The 17,206-nt window shown below is 37.5% G+C and overlaps 1 pseudogene; it reads right to left on the bottom strand.

Annotated features, from left to right (window-relative positions):
• Positions 1–6,192: 6,192 nt before the first annotated feature.
• On the bottom strand, positions 6,193–14,940 carry LOC114684275 (annotated as a pseudogene).
• Between the last annotated feature and the right edge of the window lie 2,266 nt (positions 14,941–17,206).

Genomic DNA, 17,206 nt, shown 5'->3' with positions numbered 1-17,206 from the left:
TGCCATTGTAACTGAGGGTCAGATTCCAATATTGCTGCTGCTAAAAATTTTCCAGTCTTGGGGGATAATTCTATTCTTAGTTCTTCATGAATTTAATTTCTGTTTCACATAGGGTGAATGCATATCACATGAAATGACCACTTCCTTAAAGCTCCTCAAGTGTAAAAATTCTACAGGATTTCATTTCACTTTGCATAACTTCAGGGCTATTTACCATCTGCTTTTCATTCTGTATAATCTGTGATTGGTTTGGTAATAAACTTTGGCCACTAGTCTTCAATTTCACCTTGCAATGATGCAGTAGGTTCTTGTCTAAATTCCTCGATCTGTGTCTGAGTGTATTTCCTGTTTACATTGGTGGTTCATTCTAGGGCTTGTATCTTATTAATGGTAAGTCTTATGAAGCTTATATTTTATCAGTTAGTTTCTTATATTTTCCACAGTTATCAAATCAACTTTTTAGGGATAAAATAAAATTTACAAGCTGATAGTAACTATAATTGACATTATGTCAGTCTCAGTTAAATCAGTTATCCATTCATTTTTCTTTTTTAAGCCATTCATATTTGCATTATACAGAGTCCTAATTTCATGCTTTGTAATATTCTCAATCCTTAACGTGAGAAAGGTTTTTTTAAAAAATACCCTAATTCTCTCCTTAAGATTTCCCATGTGTCTCACCAGATCTTATGACTTTTTAATCCACTGCAGGGTTTTGATGCAATTGTGGTTTCTTTAGTCTGAACAAAAAAACAATTGTATTACTTTCCATGCCTTGATACATGATAACCAGAGAACATCTGGAAATGAAATACGTGTTTTTTAGACTTAACCACTATGAAAATCAGAAAATATAAGATCATCATAGCTTGGTCCCTGGGAAAACTCTACCTAGTGAGAAATGGCTACGAAAATTTGAGATAAAGATACAATTGGAAAAAAGATAAAGTTTTGAAATAGACATACAAAAATTTTACGTATTGGATATTAGTTATTTGTCTTGATGCTGGGATAAAATAATATGTTATATATATAAAGATATAGATATGGATAGATAGCATATATATATGTATGTGAGTGTGAGGACATATATATAAGTTTATAATAACAACTAGTGGAGAGGCCATATATTTGAAAGAGAATAAGGAGGGCTATATGCCACAGTTTGGAAAAGGAAAGGGAAGGGATGATTGTATAATTAATATCTCAAAAACGTTTTAAGGACAACTTAAGGAAGGAAGTTTTATTTCAGGCCATATTTCGAGGAAATATATACTATCTTGGTGATAGTAGCTTGGAAGAAGCTACTAGTAACTCTACAGCCAGAGTTAGGCAGCAGGTAGAGATGAATATTATGGTTCAGTTTTCTTTTTCCTTTATATTCAGCCCAGAACCACAGAAATGTGGAGTAATGTTACCCAAATGTACAATCAATCTTTTCACCTCAATTTGCCTATTCTAAACTCCAAGACAGGCATGTCAAGAAACTGACTTTTTAATAAAGAAGACAGAAATACACACTGCAAAAAAACACAGCATCTTCAACAAATCATGCTGGTCAAACTGGATAGTTGCATGTAAAAAATTCAAATGGATCCACAGCTACCAACCTGCACAAAAATCAACTCCAAAAAATCAGAGACTTCAACATGAGACCAGATAGTCTAAATCTGATAGATAAGAAAGTGAGAAATAACAATGAATTCAATGGCACATGAGAAGGTTTTCTGAACAGTACACCATTAGTATAAGCACTAAGATTAACAATTGATAAATGGGACCTCTTGAAACTAAATAGTGTCAGCGTGGCAAAGGACACCTTAATTAGATAGAGTGATAGGCTAGAGAATAGGAAATAATTTTTACTAACTATACATCCAATAGAGAGCTAATCTATATTGTGTTTTGATAAATCATTCTATTACCAATAAAAACTTGAAAGTTAGATACTAGGATGAAAATCTTTTATGTCAAAGAAGCAGAGGAGGAGTAACTAGCTGATCTTCCCTTTCTTACTGGAGACCCAGTCAGCACCTTTTCTTTTTATACATCCCAGACTGAAGAGAGCATGAGAATTCCAAGTACCTCCCTTCTCCCGTCTTCCCTATGAATTTCCTGGCTTCTCTTTGGCTAATTCCAATATGCTAGTTGCTGACTCCACCACTAATTCAAAATTAACTTTATTAACGCAGTCAAGGAGCGACACAGTTGAATACTCTCAACATTTCCCCCTTTTAAACTAAGTAAAAGGAAAGATTTTTAACTCTAGCATAGTAAAATATATATAGAATGAACAATCATCAGGTATGGCCTAAATAAAAAAGAAAGGTTTTAACTCTAACACAGTGCCTATATACAATAGAAACAATTATCAGGTCAGAAACGTGTTCACAATATGAAGTCCATTTCTATTTGGCAAATTTGGAGAAAATACTCTGTTATTTATCCTATCTTGGAGAGTTCAAAGTTTTATATTAGAACCACTTATTATAATAACTAGTATTAACAACATAAAAATATAGTTTTAGACCTTAAATAATTTTCTTAAACAACTTAAGCTTTTATGTCTCTCAAACTTTATAAACTTTACATCTATTTTGCAAGTTTCTTTTCTGAATTTGGTAGCAAAGAAAATGGTATAACTATCTAGTCTTCAACCCCCATCAGAAACCCAAGAAGGACAAAATATTACCTGATTAAACCAGAAGTGCAGAGCAAACAACTGCTAAAACTATAGAAGTGACAGAGACAACTGGCTTTCTGGGCAGCCACCCAAGTTTCCTCTACAACATTGGGGTAACTATCTTCAGCCTATAGGCATAGACAATTGCCCAACTTTTCTATGAAGCAGGAATTTTGAAGGAGTGTCCTAATCTGTTTTGGCAAAGCTCATCAATCACCTTCTTTTGTATCCTGCTTGTCCAATTTGGACAGCATATAGTCAGCAGATAAGGCAATGGCCGTATATTGCCCAGTGGCTAACTTTGCCACATTGAAAGCAAACTCCATATGGTACCCATTATTCTTTTTTGTTTTAAGTAGATTCATGTTTCCAAGAACAGAAATATCTCACTGTCATGAAATGGTTTATTTTATTAAAACATCTTAAATTCCACATTTTGTAGATCTTTGAAGTGTCTGAAGACCACCTATCTATCTAAAATATCTCTGTTTAACCATAAAAACATATCATGACTACAAGTTTGATTGTTATAGAAGGCTTAGTACTTAACCTGAATTTGTTAATTATCCTAAACAGTTTGTGATAACATTTTTCAAGGACTAAAACTTTTTACATCATCATTTTAATGAGCTGCATAGTTACAACACCTCAAACAAGAGTAGAAGCATATATATGTATTTTATAGCAAAAAATAAACTTAAATCTGCATCAATATAAAAAATATCCATAAAGAATAGTAGGTAAAAAAAATATACAGTACCATAAAACAAAAATAATCTTAAATTTATACCAATATTTGAAATCCATATCATTTAAAATTGTGGTATTGTGTTCCCCCAAATATTGGCATGCTAATAAACTTATCTGGGGTCAGAGACAGATCATCCACAATATTAAACATAAAGGTTAGGTAGTTGTAGCACACACCCTTAACTCTAGCATTCCAGAGGCAGAAATCCATGTGTTCAAGGATATAGACAGGCATGGTGACTCATCAAACCTTTAATCCCTGAAAGCAAGCCTTTAAACCCAGGGAGTGGTGGAAGAAAGCAGAAAGGTATATAGGGTGTGAGGACCAGAAACTAGAAGCATTTGGCCTGGTTAAGCATTTGGCTGGATAAGCTTTTAGGTTTGTAGCAGCAGCTCAGCTGTGAGCCATTGGGATGAGGACACAGAATCTTCCAGTCTGAGGAAACAAGACCAGCTGAGGATCTGGCGAGATGAGGTTAGCTGTGGATTGTTCTGGTTCTCTGATCTTCCAGTTCACCCCAATACCTGGTCCAGGTTTGATTTTATTAATAAGACCTGCTAAGATTCATGCTATATCAGGCACCTAACAGCCGGTAGGAGGATCCCGAGTTTGAGGCCATCCTAGGAAGTTTGGGAGAAGCTTCGGCCCGGACTGAGCCACAAACAGTGGTGGCACCATGGAAGCAGTGGCTACTGCTCCACATTGCCAGCTCCTTCTCATTGTGTTGGTGACTGCAGTGATGCTGATACCTGGGACGAAGGATTTACTGCTGCTGGTTCAGAGAAGAATTGCCAGGATCATCGTGTTACAAGAAAGCATTGGCAAAGGTCAGTTTGGAAAAGTTTGGAAAGACAAATGGTGGGGAGAAATTGCGGTGAAGATTTGCTGTTCTAGGGAAGAATGTTCATGGTTCTGAGAGACGAACATTTATTAGACTGTGATTGCTCCAAACCACAGAGGCGGCACAAAAAAAAGTGTGCAGGGAACCATGACTACACCTAACAGCAACTTTGAATTCTTCAAAAGGATGACAGGACGCCACAAAGATGATTCCACATGGACAATGATAAAGACATTAAGCTGATGAACACCATGGAAAAATCGACTTTGGACTACAAACTGGTCAGGACAATTACGACCAATGGGACCTCTTGAAACTGAGAAGCTTTTGTAGAGCAAAGGATATGGTCAACAAGGCAAAGCAACAGCCTACATAATGGAAACATTTCTTCACCAAACCACATCTGACAGAGAACTGATATCCAGAATATATAAAGAACTCAAGAAATTAGACATCAAAATGCCCAACGGTCCAATTAAGAAATGGGCTATGGAACTAAACAGAGAATTCTCAACAGAGGAAACTCAAATGGCTGAAAGACATTTAAGGAATTACTCAACATCCCTAATCATCAGGGAAATCCAAATCAAAGTTACTCTGAGATACCACCTTACACCTGTCAGAATGGCTAAGATCAAAAACACTGAAGACAGCTTATGCTGGAGAGGATATAGAACTAGGGAAACTCTCCTCCACTGCTTGTGAGAATGCAAACTTGTACAACAACATTGGAAATCAATATGGCAAATTTCTTAGAAATTTGGCAATCAATCTACTTCAAAACCCAGCTATACCACTCTTGGGCACATACCCAAGGAATGCTAAATCATACCACAAGGGCACTTGCTCATCTTTGCTCATATCAGCATTGTTTGTAATAGCCAGAACCTGGAAACAACCTAGATGCCCTCCAACTGAAGAATAGATAAATAAAATGTGGTACATATATACTAGAAAAATGATAGAATCCCCTCTTTGTATTTTTTCAGGAGCAATTTATAGTCCCTAGCAAGGCAAAATTGTCTTTACATCTTCAAATATTTTTTCTAAGGTGTCTGCATCTGAATCAGCCAGTAAGATTTCATCTATGTAATGATAAATTTTAGATTGAAGAAACTGTTTAAAATAATTTATAATGGCTGTTGCATAAAATATTGACACAAGGTGGGACTGTTTAATAATCCTTGTGGAGGAATTTTCCACTCAATCCTTTAAACAGGATAAGCACTGTAAAGGAAAATTTTTCTCCATCCTATTCCTGTAAAGGTATAATTAAAAAAAGCAGGCTTCTAATTCAATCACTATAATAGATCACCCCTTAGGTAAAAAAAGAGGTTAGGGAATTCCATGCTGTAAAGAGCCAATTGACTAATGTTCCTTATTTAGGGCTCTTAAATCTGTTAACATTCTCTATACTCCAGATTTCATTTTAATGACAAATATAAGAGAATCCCAAGGAGTGGTCAACGATTCAGTATGTTCAGCATTTAGCTGTTCCTATAATGGCTATCCTAGTGCCTGTAATTTTTATCATGTCAAAGTCATTTTCACCCTACTCAGGTTTGTCAGTTAACCATTTTAAAGGAAAGGAAGTTGGTACCTTTGAGCAACTATCTACTGTTGTGTCCTGCTTATGAACAACCTGAATTATCTGTTACATATCTTGATAATACCATTTTTTAATTAAGAGATTTTCTATTCATTTTACATATCAACCATGGTTTCCCATGTCCTCTCTCCTCCCACTCCCAGCCTTCCCCCTCAACCCATCCTCCATTCCCACCTCCTCCAATGCAATGTCTGCCCTGGGGTGTCAGGAGAACCTTGTATATTCAGTTGGGGCATGTCCAATCCCCTCTCAGAAATAATGCCTATATACTTATAAATATACTAGTTATATTTGCAAGGGGTCCAGCCTCAGCATGGGTTCGCGTCCTAAGACAGGGAAGGGGTATTAGTGCAAAGAAAAATTCTGACCACCATGTGAATTGTACTCCAGTGGCTCTGGATAGCTCAAGTCATGTTTATTTATACCTTAAGAGAGTCTTTTTCTACTAGACTTACATGAACAGCTTTACTATTGCCTTCTATTTTTGACTTTTAGGAAATATATTATATTTTTAGAAATACATAATAATCATTATAAAAGTCCCCATTGTTCCTCTTTATGCTTCCCCAAATACACTTTCCTACACCTTACATAACTCTATTCTGTATTTTTGCAGGCTTAACTAAATATCCAACCAGACTCATCCTGCTCTTGCAGCATTTATGTCAGCTGGCAGCTACTTGTGGTTACAATGTTAAAAAGTAATAGACATGGCTACAATGCTTTAAGGACAACAATATTCAAACACAAACAATTCTTTCATGTCTATAAGATATGATGTTATGGGGTTCCCTTTTTTATAAAAGGGACCCATGTCTCAATCTCTCTGTAAAAACAGTCCTTGATGAGGCAATCTTTTACATCCCACAATATCATACTTCTTCCACCAATATAAGCTCACATATATGATAAATATAAATCTACCCATCCCATATTTTACATTGCATCTTTTCCTCTTGGAGCATAACAGATTGTACCATTGATTCAATATACTTTGTGTCCAGGAACCTTACTCTCTCAGTTGGCACTATGTGTATTTCTGATGTTCCCAGTTCTCTGTATGCATGTCTTACTCTCCTTTCCAGGACTGTGAGACATTGTTAATGTTCCAATTAACAATGGATCATTGTTTTTTTTCATTCTTTCATATGTATCTGTCTCTATTGAGTCAGAAACGTTCCCAGGATGAAGAGTTGTAATTAATAATTCCAGATAGAAGATTGGAGAAGCATTAGCTCCCAGCTGAAACTTAAGGGAAAATATTCAAGATAAATCAGAATGTCCAGGGAAAAATCACAGCTATTGCATGTGTGACTGACAAAGTAAAACTAAAAACCACTCAAAGAATCACCAGTACAATGAGAGAGAAAAGAGGCTGCAAGCTGCATCAATTTTGTAAATTCTTATGCTGTCCTGTTGACTACTGGTCCTTGCCAAGTGAAAGTCTCTTTCTATCGATGCCTTGCCCTGAGGAAATCCATTGGACAGGCAGTCCAAGAAGCTGTTAAGAACAAAATGGATGCCATCTTTGGTAAATTCCTATTTCCTGAACTATATCTAAAATCTCTAAGATTCAAGGACCAAATAGTCTCTTTGTTACTCATTTTACATACTGTTTATTATCAGAATGTGTCTGAACATTTTGATTTCAAGAGTTAAGGAAGTGTGGATAATGAGTGACCATGATATCAATTTCTGTATCTTGTCATGAATATGGAAAGTGAGATTGTCCTGAATGAGATTTGGTGTTTGGGCAATCATTCAAGGTAATTCTCAGGAGCATCAGTGCCAGAGAATGGTTAATTTAGTGTATGAAAGAATTGTGGAATTATTTCAAATTCTAGGCATTGAAAAAATAACTATGGCACCACATATGTATGAGATTATCCTGTAAATTTCAGTGTGGAATCCTATAATACTTATAACTAGGACCTGAATCTCAAAATCGAAATGGCCTCTATTTTCAAGGAAAGGCACGCAAAGTTTCCTCTATCCTATTCATTTCCCAGAAGCATGAAGAGATTTCTTATGAAGTGAATATCCAATCAGGGAAATTAAACACAAAATGTACAAAAATGAAAATATTTCTGGACAGTAAAGTTTTTAACAGAAGTTTCATATGGTTTACACAAAATTATTAATCACCTGTCTAAGACCATGAAGACTTTGCTTTTCGAAAAACCTTTTTTTTTTTTTTTTTTTTTTTTAATTCCCAGCTTTGGTGCCTTTTTTTTATTATTATTATTTTACAACACCATTCAGTTCAACATAATAGCCACAGATTCCCCTGTTCTCCCCCTCTCGCCCACCCCTCCCACCAGCCTACCCCCCATTCCCACCTCCTCCAGATCAAGGTCTCCCCGAGGACCGGGGTTGACCTGGTAGACTCAGTCCAGGCAGGTCCATTCCCCCCTCCCAGACCGAGACAAGTGTCCCTGCATAAGTCCCAGGATTCAAACAGCCAACTCATGCAACGAGCCCAGGACCTGGCACCAATGCACAGCTGCCTCCAAAAAGATCAAGCCAAATGACTGTCTTACCCGTTCAGGGGGCCTGATCCAGTTGGGGGCCCCTCAGCCTTTGGTTCATAGATCCTGTGCTTCCATTCATTTGGTTATTTGTCCCGGTGCTTTATCCAACCTTGGCTTCAACAATTCTCGCTCATATAAACCCTCTTCTTTCTCACTAATTAGACTCCCAGTGCTCCACCAGGGGCCCAGCCGTGGATGTCTGCCTTCAGATTCCTCAGTCCTTGGATGGTGTTTATGGCACCACTATCTGGGTGTCTGGCCATCCCATCACCAGAGTAGGTCAGTTCCTGCTGTCTCGCGACCATTGCAGGCAGTCTTTTGCGGGGGTATCTTTGTGGGTCTCCGTGGGCCTCCCTAGCTCTCTGTTTCCTCCTCTTCTCACCTTCTCATCTGGTCTTCATTTACCATGGTCTCCTATTCCTTGTTCTCCCTCTCTTTTCTTGATCCAGATAGGATCTCCCACTCTGTTTCCCTCGACTGTCACCCTTCATTGTTCCCACTCATGACCAGGCTGTTCATGTAGATCTCGTCCATTTCTCCGTGTCTTTTTTTGGGGTCCCGTTTTCCAGGTAGCCTCACTGGTGATGTGAGTAGTGGTCCAGTCATCCTTGTTCCACATCTAGCATCTTCCTATGAGTGAGTACATACCATATTTGTCTTTCTGAGTCTGGGTTACCTCACTCAGGATGATTTTTTCTAGATCCATCCATTTGCCTGCAAACCGTGTGATGTCATTGTTTTTCTCTGCTGAGTAGTATTCCATTGTGTATATGTGCCACAATTTATTTATCCATTCTTCAGTTGAAGGGCATCTAGGTTGTTTCCAGGTTTTGGCTATTACAAACAATGCTGATATGAACATAGCTGAGCAAGTGCTCTTGGGGTATGATATCGCATTTCTTGGGTGTATGCCCGGAGTGGTATAGCTGGATCTTGGAGAGATGATTCCAATTTTCTAAGAAAGCGCCATATTGATTTCCAAAGTGGTTGTACAAGCTTGCATTCCCACCAGCAGTGGAGGAGAGTTCCCCCTAGTTCCACATCCTTCCAGCATAAAGTGTCTTCAGTGTTTTTGATCTTAGCCACTCTGACAGGCATAAGGTGGTATCTCAGAGTTGTCTTGATTTGCATTTCCCTGATGATTAGGGAAGTTGAGCAATTCCTTAAATGTCTTTCAGCCATTTGGGATTCCTCTGTTGAGAATTCTCTGTTTAGTTCTAAAGCCCATTTCTCAATTAGACTGTTGGTCCTTTTGATGTCTAATTTCTTGAGTTCTTTATATATTCTGGATATCAGTCCTCTGTCAGATGTGGGGTTGGTGAAGATCTTTTCCCATTCTGTAGGCTGTCGCTTTGCCTTGTTGACCGTATCCTTTGCTCTACAAAAGCTTCTCAGTTTCAAGAGGTCCCATTGATTGATTGTTTCTCTCAGTGTCTGCACTACTGGTGTTATATTTAGGAAGTGATCTCCTATGCCAAGGCGTTCAAGACTATTTCCTACTTTCTCTTCTAGCAGGTTTAGAGTAGCTGGATTTATGTTGAGGTCTTTGATCCACTTGGACTTAAGTTTTGTGCACGGTGACAGATATGGATCTATATGCAGCCTTCTACACACTGATATCCAGGGGATTGCATTGAATCTGTAAATTGCTTTTGGTAAGATTGCCATTTTCACTATGTTAAACCCTGCCTATCCATGAGCATGGGAGATCTTTCCATTTTTTGAGATCTTCTTCAATTTCTTTTTTCAGGGACTTAAAGTTCTTGTCATATAGGTCCTTCACTTGCTTGGTTAGTGTTACCCCAAGGTATTTTATGTCATTTGTGGCTATTGTAAAGGGTGATGTATCTCTAATTGCCTTCTCAGCTTCTTTGTCCATTGCATATAGGAGGGCTACTGATTTTTTTGAGTTGATCTTGTATCCTGCTATGTTGCTGAAGGTGTTTATAAGCTTTATCCATTCCTGGGTGGAATCTTTGGGGTCACTCAAGTATACTATCATGTCATCTGCAAATAGGGAAAGCTTGACTTCTTCCTTTCTAATTTCAATCCCCTTAATCTCCTTATGTTGTCTTATTGCTCTGGCTAGAACTTCAAGTACTATATTGAATAAGTATGGGGAGAGTGGACAGCCTTGTCTCGTTCCTGATTTTAGTGGAATTGCTTTGAGTTTCTCTCCATTTAATTTGATGTTGGCTGTTGGTTGGCTATATATTGCCTTTATTATGTTTAGGTATGTTCCCTGTATTCCTGATCGCTCCAAGACTTTTATCATGAAGGGGTGTTGGATTTTGTCAAATGCCTTTTCTGCATCTAGTGAGATGATCATGTGGTTTTTTTCTTTGAGTTTGTTTATATGGTGTATTACATTGATGGAGTTTCGTATGTTGAACCACCCTTGCATCCCTGGGATGAAGCCTACTTGATCATGGTGGATAATTGTTCTGATGTGTTCTTGGAGTCTGTTTGCCAGTATTTTATTGAGTATTTTTGCATCAATGTTCATGAGGGAGATCGGTCTGTAGTTCTCTTTCTTTGTTGCATCCTTTTTTGGTTTAGGAATCAGGGTAATTGTAGCCTCATAGAAGGAGTTTGGTAATGTTCCTTCTGTTTCTATTATGTGGAACAAATTAGAGAGTACTGGTATTAACTCTTCTTTGAAGATCTGGTAGAATTCTGGCTGAAACCATCTGGTCCTGGGCTTTTTTTGGTTGGGAGACCTTTAATGACTGTTTCTCCCAGCCTGCCCCTGACTTCCCTTCTGGTCCAGAGGTGAGTACCTGGGTCCAACCCGGACCCCATCCCTGGGTACCAGCCACTCCGGGAAGACCTGCCCAACTTGGCACCAGGTTCTGGCCACCGGGCAGCTCCCCTTCTAGTCCCACCAGGAGGGATCCCCTTTTCCAAGCCCCCCGGCAGCCCCTGCAATCTCCGCGCCCTGCCCCCACGCCCATCTGCCCGAGACCCCAGCCACTTCCTGAGACTTAGAGACCGGCCCCCAGCTCCCAGCCTGCCCCCGATTGCCATTCTGGACCAGAGCCTGCCCCCGACTTCCCTTCTGGACCAGAGAGTTGGACAAGATAACTCCCTTTTGGACAAGAGAGTCTTCCTGAATCTGTCAGCTCTTTCTGAAACAAGTACACTGATAAGACCAAGAAGGAACCACAAGGAGATGGGCAGACGTCAAGGCAGAAGTACATACAACAAAATGAAGAGCAATACAGCATCACCAGAACCTAGCCCGCCTCCAACATCTAGACCTGAACACCAAAAATTGGAAGAAGCAGAGGAAAGTAGCCTTATGAGTAACTTCATGAAGAAGGTAGAGGCTTGTGTAGAGGAAAAGACAAGAAAATTGGAAGAATGCTGTAAACAACTAGAGGAAAGGGCAAACAAATTAGAAGAAAACAATAAAGCCCTCCAAGAAAAACAATAAAGCCCTCCAAGAAAACAATAAATTCCTGGAAGAAAACAATAAAGTCCTGCAAGAAAACAATAAAGCACTGAAAGAAAATCATGAAAAAGTAATGAAACAAACAAAGGAAACAGTCCAAGAACTGAAAAGGGAAATTGAAAAAATAAAGAAGACACAAACAGAGGGAATGCTGGAAATAGAAAACCTGAGTAAAAGATCGGGAACTTCAGATGCAAGTATAACCAACAGAATGCAAGAGATGGAAGAGAGGAATTCTGGCATTGAAGACACAGTAGAAGAAATAGTTTCATCAGTCGAAGGAAACACTAAAGCCAACAAAGTCATGAACCAAAATGTCCAAGAAATTTGGGACACCATGAAAAGACCAAACCTATGAATTAAAGGGATAGAAGAAGGTGAAGAATACCAACTCAAAGGCACAGAAAATATATTCAACAAAATTATAGAAGAAAACTTTCCCAACTTAAAGAAGGAAATGCCTATGAAGAAACAAGAAGCCTATAGAACACCAAACAGACTAGACCCCCAAAAAAAGTCCCCTCGACACATAATAATTAAACAACTAAATGTACAGAATAAAGAAAGAATATTAAGAGCAGCCAAGGAAAAAGGCCAAGTGACCTATAAAGGTAAACCCATCAGAATAACACCCGACTTCTCAATGGAGACTTTGAAAGCCAGAAGGACCTAGACAGATGTAATGCAGACACTAAGAGACCATGGATGTCAGCCCAGACTAATATACCCAGCAAAACTTTCAATCATCATAGACGAAAAACCTTTTTTAAACCACTCTTTACCCCTTTATTTCTCAGGCTATGAACAAGATGGTTAAGCATGTGTATGACCATAGTGTAGAACACAGAATCAATATTAACAGTGTTCATCCAGTGCACATACAGTGGTGGGCTGTATGTAAATGAAGATGACAGTCTCAAAGGAGATGGAAACAGTGGTGAGGTGGGATGCAGAGGTGTAGAAGGTCTTCTTCTGACCTTGATCTGAATTAATTCACAGGACTTCAACAAAATTAAGTAGGAAAGAGTTTAAGACAAACAAAAGAATAACAATAAAGAACATCTAATGACGCTAATGTAAAGTGAATGATTTCCGGTGTGGAAATATGAGCAAAGGAAAGTGCCAACAAAGGGGGAATGTTGCAGAAAAAGTGATTAAAAGGAGAGGTAAAAAGTGAAAGCAACATAGATGGAGGATTGAAGGAGTCCACAAATGTAGGTGACAGATGCCATTAGGATAAATGTTGTGGTACATACCATAGTGATAGTATAATGCTAGGGTTTACACACTGCTGCAAAATGGTCATAGACCATTGAGGTTAAGACGAAACATTTGGAGGCAGCAAAGACTGCAAAAAACATCAGGGCACAACATTAATTGAAGCACACGATCTTATTTTCTGTGAGAAACCATTCCTTTATTTTGTGAGAGACTGCTGAGACATAAACACACCATAACATGGAGAGCTTACTGAGAAAAAAGTACATGGGAGTGTGGAGTCAGAAGTCTGGTAGAATCAATGTGATCATGTCATGGATCCCAATCAGCATGATCAAATAAATGAGAGTGAAAATGACAAATAAAGGGATCTGCAGTTCTGGGGCATCAGTTAGCCCCACAAGAATACATTCACTTGCCTCTGAAATATTTTCTATTGTCATTTGAAAATTAATACATAGGAGGAGATAAGGAAATTAAATGTTGTTGTAGATGAACATTACTATGCAACTTGATACATGTAACATTCTTTATCATGTTTCAATATTTTGTCTAATGTAAAGTAACATCAAGTGAATTCAGAGTAGAAGAAGGCTGATGATGATACAAGTGGACATTAGAATTTCTTTTGGTAACAACAACTGGAAAAGACTGTGCAAGTTATGACTCGGGGGCTCATTCCAGCTTGCTTGTTATACCATATTGTTTATCACAGTTATCCAGCAAAGACTATTTTGTACTACCTGGAATAAATTGTAGGTACTCTTGCTTAAGATGTCCACTGGAGTGTTAATCAATAGAGGTGCAGTGCAGGAACTTGTAGTCATATATCAGGATACAATGCAAAAAAAAGTTATCAGTGCATCTCATGTGTAATAAACCCTTGTCACCTAATTGTGGTTGTTTATATCCATTTTTCCATTGCTGTTGTCAGAGGTCAAACAAGTAATTTGCTCATAGTTAGCAAATGATGTACCATTGAGCTACATACCAGCTTACATTTTTTAAATATCAGTAGATAGGTAATGATTTGATCTCTTCCCCAGTGACATGCTTTTTTTCTTTTTTCTTTCTTTCTTTCTTTCTTTTTTTTTTTTGGTTTTTCGAGACAGGGTTTCTCTGTGTAGCTTTGCGCCTTTCCTGGAACTCACTTGGTAGCCCAGGCTGGTCTTGAACTCACAGAGATCTGCCTGGCTCTGCCTCCCGAGTGCTGGGATTAAAGGCATGCACCACCACCGCCCGGCAACATGCTTATTTTTTAATGAGAGATTTTAACTAGACGCTTATATTAAAACATAAGTGAGTTAAAATGTACAATCCCTTGAACATACTTTTACTGGTGCCTTGATGCTTTTCAGTAACTCAAAAAAATATACAAGGAATTTTTACTTTAAAATTCAGATGTTTTCACTTCATGTTAATAACTTCATTTTTCACATATACAACTATTCTACATATGAGAGTATGTGAGAATAGGGTAAGAGATAATAGATTGCACTTCATACTCTCCAGATCTTGTAACCCCCACAGGTTGTCTTACAAAGTATATCTACTTGTACTTGCCTATATGGGGGCTATGGTGATCTCCCACACTTTTGCTCTGTTTGCATTAAGGACAGAACTTTTCTCCCTGAGCACACTTCTGCATATAGAATCTTGAATTGAGAATTTTGAGGATTACTCATTTCTCTGAACTTTGCTCCCTTCACATTCAATGTGAGAGATGGTTCATACCTTATCTTAACCAATAGCTAAGGTTAGATTATTCTTGTTACATTATGGCCATAATTTTGAATGCCTTTTCAAAACAATAGAAAATGTGCTAGTATTCAAATTAAACCCATTAGAGTCATTACTGTCCATATACTATGTGATCACTTCATGGATACTAACACTGAAATTATGGTTTTAATGTAAAGTAATCCTAAAGAAAATACCCAAACAGTTGACATGTCAAATAGATGTAGAAAGAGCTGTGTCCTCTTACTTCCAAAAAGGGAACAATAATTTTTGTAATTTGAAACTTATAAAAATTTTTAAACACAATATAATTTGGAATTCCACATCTTTATAACAACATTTACTCCAGAATCCATTGTTCATGTGAATGTAATGTGGAAGCTGTTGAGCGGTGCTGTAGAGCAGATAAAATACAAGAGCAAAGATGATAAGATGACTAGAAGCATTGTCTGTATTACAACTATTTTCTATTTCTTGGTTATCTTTTCGCATTTTTGTTTCATCTGTAAAATAAAATTATCAGGTGTTCCATACACTTTTACAGTTCTGACTGATCATGGTGGCACAGTGTTGTGATACTTAGTGTTCTAGGGATATACAAGTAGTGACACAAATGAGTGACATGGGTTAGTTCATGTCAAGAACATCAGTCCAATGTGCAGAACCAGGAAATCATCTCCTTCACTACATGTAGTAGAGCTATGTTGTGGGACAGAATGTGGCTTAGCTCTATATCAAATATCAAGGCAGGGACAGCAAGCTTTCTCCTTATCTCTGGAATAGCAGTGCCACAAGGTCAGATGTCTCTGTGTGCTTATCATCGTATATTGGTTCTTCCACCTCGTTTGGTGGAGACAGCAAGGATGGTTAGTATTTTTCTGAGGTAGCTTATGATACATGGGGAAATAAAACTTTATTGAGAGAACCTCAAATTATTAGGCCCTCAGTGGCACATCTAAGTCAGGCAGCAAATATAGAAAAAAAAGTCCTACTAAGGTCTTTGGATAAGGCAACTTTACATCTTCCTCGCACATTTTTACTTTGTGTAAAAGGATATAAAATTATCTGAAAATATTTTTCCTTCTATTAAAAAATTCTACTTACCTTACCAATGCAACCGTGATATAATAACCCTTTCTTTTCTTTTTTTAAAATTGTATTTTAAAATATTTATTTTTTTTAATCATTTTCAGGCTTGCCCACACATATTTCAATGCATGATGTTTGTATCTGGTTCACTCATAGGACATAAGAATTGCTGAATTCTCTTGAATTGGAGTTCCAAGCAGTTGTGAGCTGCCATGTCAGTGTTGGGAACAAAACCCTGGTCTTCTTCTATAAGGTAGCAACTACTTATAATTCCTGGCCAGCTCACAAATTCCTCTTATTATCTTAAAAATATCAGCTCATAATAGTTGTACCAATTTATAGGTTACAATGTGGTATTTTGATACATATGTTCCTTCCCTATTACCCAAATCAAAAGGGAAAATGAAGATTTTTATGTGTTGCTTATAAGCAGTAAATACTAGAAACTCCACTAATGAAATATGTTACAGCTAATAAATGTAGAAGATGTGTATGATACAATGATGAACACAAGCTCAATTGTGTTTCTTTTTATTAACAATGTACAATTCACATAGGAAATTAAGAAATTAATCTCAATTATAATAAAAATAAAATAACAAAATACTTTGAATAAACTGAATAAGAAGAAAGTACCTACAAAATATACATCATGAAGCATGATTAAAGTAAATTTAGAAAACAGGAAACCTAGAATACATATATACATATATACAATTGGAAGTCAGATATAACAGGAAACTTGATAGAACAAGACGATATTAAGAAAAACTTCATAGAAATGCTTCCTGAGAGGGGAATAATCTGGGGTTTTTATTTTGTATTTTATTTAAATAATCAGAAGTATTATTTATTCCTAAAATTTATTGTAACACTTTTTACATATATTAAGAAAAAATGGAAATGGATACTGAGAGAATAATCAGTTTATACCTGGGACAAACCACCAAATAGACTATCCAATAGTATATATCTATATATGGCTCAGAGTTACATGCATAAAAGAGGAGGAAGTCATGAATTTGAGAGGAATTTGGGAGCGAGGAAGAAGTTAACTAGGCAAAAGAAGGGGTGAAAATAATATAAAGACAGTAGTCATTTATGAAATTCGCAAAGAAACATAAATAAAATTTACTCATATTTCACAAAAAGAACCAGAGGTTAAAAAAAGGACATGTGTCACACACAGGTAGGCTACCTTGTCCTCCCTCCCACTCTCTTCCACTCCAGTTCCCCTAATCTGACAGCTGTTTGTCAGAGAGAACACATTTACTTCAGCCTTTTAAAATT

This window comes from Peromyscus leucopus, chromosome 1 (genome assembly GCF_004664715.2).
Source record: "Peromyscus leucopus breed LL Stock chromosome 1, UCI_PerLeu_2.1, whole genome shotgun sequence".
Taxonomy (NCBI): Eukaryota; Metazoa; Chordata; class Mammalia; order Rodentia; family Cricetidae; genus Peromyscus; species Peromyscus leucopus.
Note: the sequence above shows the minus strand (reverse complement) of the source record. Positions and strands in the feature narration are given on the sequence as shown.